General features: G+C 43.7%; 1 long non-coding RNA gene across 1 annotated transcript; it reads right to left on the minus strand.

Moving 5' to 3' along the window:
• Nucleotides 1–377: 377 nt before the first annotated feature.
• On the minus strand, nt 378–6561 carry LOC146990631 (uncharacterized). Its single transcript, XR_015037903.1, has 3 exons — nt 6492–6561; nt 5802–5865; nt 378–690 (listed from the first exon to the last, which is right to left on the minus strand). It is a non-coding gene; the product is annotated as an uncharacterized LOC146990631 (long non-coding RNA).
• Nucleotides 6562–6893: the final 332 nt, after the last annotated feature.

The raw sequence follows: 6893 nt of genomic DNA on the forward strand, positions 1-6893 counted from the left end.
ATCAAGGTTAAACAATGTAAAGTTGTTTGTAAATGAAAATAAGTAACCACCTGAAGTAAGATCTGTGCTCCATGGCCCTCCTGGAGGACGTCACCTCGTTGGAGTGTCAAATTAGAGACATCTTGAGTAAATGAGTCTTTGACAATAAGCAAGATGCATTTATATAAAAGATACAAAACTTTAAAACATGTATTGTTGACCATAGCTTTAGTATGTACAGTTACAAAGGCCATATACCTATACTAGTGAGGTGAACCCCACCTATTATACACACTAATGAGGTGAACCACAGAAAAACAAGCTATATTATATGAAAGATGCATTTTTATTTTGTACTTTTTCCATTTACAAACAACTTTACATTGTTTAACCTTGATCCCATCCCTGGTTTGTGCCATGTGCTTCACTGGGTAAGTCAGCCATCTTGTAGACCAGGCCATGTGGCTGCAGGTCTTCGTTCCAACCAAGCAGCAGTACACCAGACTTGACTCAGTCAAAAGTGCTCTTGGTTGAAACAAACACCTGCAGCCACATGGCCTGGTCTACAAGATGGCCGACTCACCCAGTGAAGCACATGGCACAAACCAGGGATGGATCTCAAGCATTTCCACATGATAACATTGTTGAGTCTTTAATGTCTTCTTTGAACAGGTGGTGAAGTTCTTCTGGACTCAAGGTGGACAGCAGCTCCTGAAAGAGAGAACATGGACAAGCAGTGTTAGACAGGACTACCTGCAACTCATGCTGAATGTGTCCTTTGTCTTTCAGACTGAACAAGATGGAGGTAACTGTGTGACTATGTGCATGGGGAAGTAAGTAAAGATTTCTGTGTATGCTTTGAGTGTTTCTTACCAAGTAGAGGTGGCAGTAGTAGAAGCACAAGGTAGCCAGTCAGCTCAGGGTTGAAAACCTGCAAAAGAGACAAAGATGAGTGAAACAAACACTATCAAATGAATAAAAACCAGAAGTAAAGATAAGATGCCTGTTCTTTGAGCAAAGTCGCATTCCCTGATGCTTGTAGACCAGGCCATGTGGCTGCAGGTCTTTGTTTCAACCAAGCAGCAGTACACCAGACTTGACTCAGTCAAAAGTGCTCTTGGTTGAAACAAACACCTGCAGCCACATGGCCTGGTCTACAAGATGGCCGACTTGCCCAGTGAAGCACATGGCACAAACCAGAGATGGATCTAGGCTAACAAGCATTTCCACAATTAACATTGAGTCTTCAATGTCTTCTTTGAACCAGGTGGTGAAGTTCTTCTGGACTCAAATGGTGGACAGCAGCTCCTGAAAGAGAGAACATGGACAAGCAGTGTTAGACAGGACTACCTGCAGCTCATGCTGAATGTGTCCTTTGTCTTTCAGACTGAACAAGATGGAGGTAACTGTGTGACTATGTGTCTTGTGGAAGTAAGTAAAAGATTGCTGTGTGGATTGGTGTTTCTTACCAAGTAGAGGTGGCAGAGTAGAAGCACATGGTAGCCAGTCAGCTCAGGGTTGAAAACCTGCAAAAGAGACAAAGATAGAGTGAAACAAACACTATCGAATGAATAAAAACCTTAGTAAAAGATGTAAGATGCCTGGTCTTTGAGCAAAGTCGCATTCCCTGACGCTTCCGCCTGCAACTCATGTTGAATGTGTCCTTTGTCTTTCAGACTGAACAAGATGGAGGTAACTGTGTGACTATGTGCATGGGGAAGTAAGTAAAGATTTCTGTATGCTTTGAGTGTTTCTTACCAAGTAGAGGTGGCAGTAGAAGCACATGGTAGCCAGTCAGCTCAGGGTTGAAAACCTGCAAAAGAGACAAAGATAGAGTGAAACAAACACATCAAATGAATAAAAACCTTAAGTGTAAGATGCCTGTTCTTTGAGCAAAGTCGCATTCCCTGACGCTCCAGTGCAGAATGACTATTTGTAGGACACTGCTCCTCTGGTTGCTGCAGTTGATCGTCAGGACGGGAGTGCAGACACCTGTGCTCGGCCAATGGAGAAGCAGCTCCGCCTTCCTGGAGGACGTCATCTCTTAAGCTCAACATTCAATCTGTGTCACAGTACGAGTCAGTAACACATCTGGTCTCAGATCCACCGCTGGTGTAGTGGATATCTTCCTGGCTTTGGACTCTGACATCGTGGGTTCGTGTCCTGGTGTTGCCTTCTTGGTCTTCTCCTTAAGTTTCTTTGTATGTGCTGCTTTGTATGAGTCAGTACAAGTTCCAACACATCAAATCTCAGATCCAGCACTGGTGTAGTGGATCTCGCTCTGGCTATGGACTCAAGAGGTCGCTGGTTCGATCCCTGGTGTTGGCTTCTTGGTCTTCTCCTTAAGTTTCTTTGTATGTGCTGCTTTGACGATGTCAAATACACTATGACCAATGTCTCTGTCACACCGATTAATGGTACAGTGGGTTGTGCTGCCGCTTTGGGTTCAGCAGACCATGGGTTCGATCCCCAGGGGGGACAGTGAGAGAAGAAGAAGGCCGGTTAAAGAGATGCATGAGAAGTGAGTAAATAAGTGGGATTTTATTTACTTTATTACTTAAAAATACAATAATACTTAATAATAGTTCTTACTTTAGTTTTTTTTATTTACCTACATTACTTTTAGTTACTTATCATTACTTTTATTTCTCTACTTTTAGTTCCTATTTTATGACCTATATACCCACATTCATTCACGCATTCATTCAGACAGACGAACAACACAACACAGAGACGAACGAGACGAACGACACATAAGTCGGGTCGGGACCGGTCGGGTCCGGTCGGGTCGGTCGGGTCGGTCATTAGTCGGTAACGCCCTTGTCCGGCCTTCTTCTGTCCCACCATTGGGGCTTGGTACCCATCGTCGTAGTGGTGGGGAGGGGAGGGGACTGCTCCCACTGGGGCTCGAACCCGTGGCCTTCGCTACCCAAAGCGGTAACGCAACACACTCGACCACCGAGCCCGAGACAATCCACTGGTCATAGTGTATTTGACATCATCAGAGCAGCTACAAAGAAACTTAAAGAGAAAACCTCTCACTGTCTCTCCTGGGGATCGAACATGTAATCTGCTGCACCCAAAGCGGCAGCGCAACCTACTCATCCATTAACCGTGTGATCGGGACATTGGTCATAGTGTATCTGACATCGTCAAAGCAGCACATACAAAGAAACTTCAGGAGAAAACCAAGAAGCCAACACCTGGACTCGAACCATCAATCTCCTGAGTCCATAGCCAAAACAAGATCCACTACACCAGCACTAGATCTGAGATGATATGAGATGTGTTGGAACTTGTACTGACTCAACACAACAACTGCACAACAACATACATAACAAAAGCATTCAGCTGTGTTGAATAAGTGAATAATTCTAACAGTCTCCTTCATTGACATGTTTGGTTGGTCTTTGTTGATAAGATTGTTCTGGAGCAGGATGATGATGATGAAAACTGCGTGGTCGCGAACCAGCGAACACTGCGTTGACAGGCAAGGAGAAACTCCATTACACCACAAGCGAGTGATAGGGAAAAAAAAAAAAAAACTGGGAATGCTGATCGGGAGCAGGCAGCTCACAGCGGCCTCCGAGCTCCTGCAGCGGATCCCACATGGATCGGGGAGCAACGTCCCCGCAGCCGCCGCCATGGTCCATCTCTACACATACACATACAAACATGGATATGGATCACGGATCATGGTCGGGGGGGTTGGCGGGAGAGAAGCGTTGAAACTCGTAAAAGTGTGGAGAGTGCTGGACCCCCCCCCCCCCCCGAAGCGACGTTCCCGCCGCCGCCGCTGCAAACCCGATGATCCATATGTCCCAACAGGATCCCATGTACTTTCACGAGTTTCAACGCGTCTCTCCCCCCAACCCCCCCCCCAGGCCATGATCTGTGATCCATATCCATGTTTGTATATAAATGTAGAAAAGAAGCAGGAGAGTAAATGAAGACAGACAGAGACTCAGCAGCAGCCTCCATGTTCATCATCTCTGTCTCTTCTGACACAGACAGTCCCCGTGAGGACAAGTGGATCCGACGGAGTCTTCAGGACCTGGACGGAGCTGCAGGGAAAAGAGGAGAGGTGAGGACCAGACCAGACTTTGTGCTCTAACAGTATGTGGAGATGTATGTTAGTGAGTTTACACAGACGGGCTGGATTGTTGACTTTGTGCTTTTGTCGTCGTCTTAGTGGCCACAGAACTAGTTCATATGTTTACAGTTGATTTCTCTTTGTAGTAAAAGAGTAAAAACTACAGCTCCTTCATGTAAAAGTCTTTATTTTTAACACAACAATATTTGCATCAATACTTTTCTCCAGCTAACAGTGTTTCATATTTTTTATCTGGATAGTGTCGTTGTGAGAATTAATACGATTATTAATAGGAATTGTTTGTCAACTTTATTAATGTTTAAAATGTAAACTGGTTTTCTGTCATTTAAAACCAACCTGGTGTAATTCTATACTTTGACCAGCAGATGGCGCCAAACCAGCAGATGGAGCCAGGAGTGACCACCTCAATGTTTCTGGAGAAAACACAATGTATGTGTGATTTATAGCTGAAGTGTTGCAGCTCAAACATTTCTAAATGTCAGGATGAGTGTGACTAAATGTTTTTTGTGTATGTGTTGTCCCAGGTGGAGAGTCAGAGGTGTTTGTGAACATCACACTGAAGATGAAGCAGGAGGAGCTGACTGACTGTCTGCACAGCAGTAAGAGCATTTCTTTATTTCTCATTAATGCTACTTTGTTTTTCTGGGGTTCCCTTTGGGACCTCATTGATGTGTAGCCATGTGTGTATTCAGTAGGTTTATATACGACCAGCTAATTGTAATTGTACATACTATAGTAGCGTTATGGTCAACAATCCTTGTGTATGTATTTGTGTAGTATGTATGTATACGTATGCATGTTGTATCTGTTTTACCTTCATGTATGTAGCATCTGGTTTTGATTCAGATTTTTTTTACTACCACAACTTGTGTGTCTGTCTGTTTATTGCTTATTTTATTGTTTACTTGCTTATGTATTTCTTGAACGTATCAGACTGTCACACGGACTCATTTACTCCACATGTCTCCAGTTTGGTGCTTAACGAGGTGACGTCCTCCAGGAAGGCGGAGCTGCTTCTCCATTGGCCGAGCACAGGTGTGTGCACTCCGGTCCTGATGAGCAGCTGCAGCGACCAGAGGAGCAGAGTCCTACAAATAGTCATTCAGCCTTTGGAGCGGCAGCAGGAAGATGCGACTGAGACGGCGCCACGGGCGCAACTCTTAGCTCTTTGACTTCAGGTTTGGTTTTTATTTTCTACTTTATTTCATTTTCAAAACAACTTTACATTGTGTTTAACCTTGAGCCAGTTTGTGTTTGCATGTGCTTGACAGGGTAAGTCAACCATTTTGTAGACCAGGCCATGTGGCTGCAGGTGTTTGCTCCAACAACCAGAGTACTCTGACTGATCGACTCAGTTAATGAGCTGATCAGTCAAAGTACTCTGGTTGTTGGAACAAACACCTGCAGCCACATGGCCTGGTCTACAAAATGGTTGACTTACCCTGTCTGGATCATGGCTGACAAACATTTCCACACAATAAATTTAACATTGTTGAATCTTTGTCTTCTTTGAACCAGGTGGTGAAGTTCTGGTGGTCTCAATGGTGGACAGCAGCTCCTGAAACAAGATGGAAAAGCAGTGTTAGACAGGACTACCTCATGTTGAATGTGTCCTTTGTCTTTCAGACTGAACAAGATGGAGGTAACTGTGACTATGTGTGTTGTGGAGTAAATAAAGATTTCTGTGTATACCTTGAGTGTTTCTTACCAAGTAGAGGTGGCAGCAGTACAGGCATGTGGCAGCTGTAGCCAGTCAGCTCAGGGTTCAACACCTACACAAGAGACAAAGATTAGAGTCAAACAAACATCAAATGAATAAAACCAAACCTGAAGTCAAAGAGCTAAGAGTTGCACGGGCGCTGTCTCGTGTTGGCTAAGTCGCATCTTCCTGCTGCCGCTCCAAAGGCTGAATGACTATTTGTAGGACTCTGCTCCTCTGGTCGCTGCAGCTGCTCATCAGTACCGAGTGCACACACACCTGTGCTCGGCCAATGGAGAAGCAGATCCGCCTTCCTGGAGGACGTCACCTCGTTAAGCACCAGATTGGAGACATGTGGAGTAAATGAGTCCGTCTGACAGTCATGTATACATAAGCAAGTAAACAATAAAATAAGCAATAAACAGACAGACACACAAGTTGTGGTAGTAAAAAAAATCTGAATCAAAACCAGATGCTACATACATGAAGGTAAAACAGATACAACATGCATACCTATACATACATACTACACAAATACATACACAAGGATTGTTGACCATAGCTATAGTATGTACAATTACAATTAGCTGGTCGTATATAAACCTACTGAATACACACATGGCTACACATCAATGAGGTCCCAAAGGGAACCCCAGAAAAACAAAGTAGCATTAATGAGAAATAAAGAAATGCTCTTACTGCTGTGCAGACAGTCAGCTTCTCCTGCTTCATCTTCAGTGTGATGTTCACAAACACCTCTGACTCTCCAGCTGGGACAACACATACACAAAAAAACATTTAGTCACACTCATCCTGACATTTAGAAATGTTTGAGCTGCAACACTTCAGCTACAAATCACACTTACATTGTATTTTGACAAATACTTTCTTATTCTAATTCTCATACTGACACTATGCAGATAAAAAAATATGAAACACTGTTAGCTGGAGAAAAAGTATTGATGTAAATATTGTTGTGTTAAAAAATAAAGACTTTTACATGAAGGAGCTGTAGTTTTTACTCTTTTACTACAAAGTGAAATAATCTGTAAACACATGATCTAGTTCTGTGGCCACTAAGACGACTGCTGCGTCTGACAT

This window comes from Trachurus japonicus, chromosome 2, assembly GCF_045865225.1.
Source record: "Trachurus japonicus isolate A0001 chromosome 2, Traja_1.0".
Classification (NCBI taxonomy): Eukaryota; Metazoa; Chordata; class Actinopteri; order Carangiformes; family Carangidae; genus Trachurus; species Trachurus japonicus.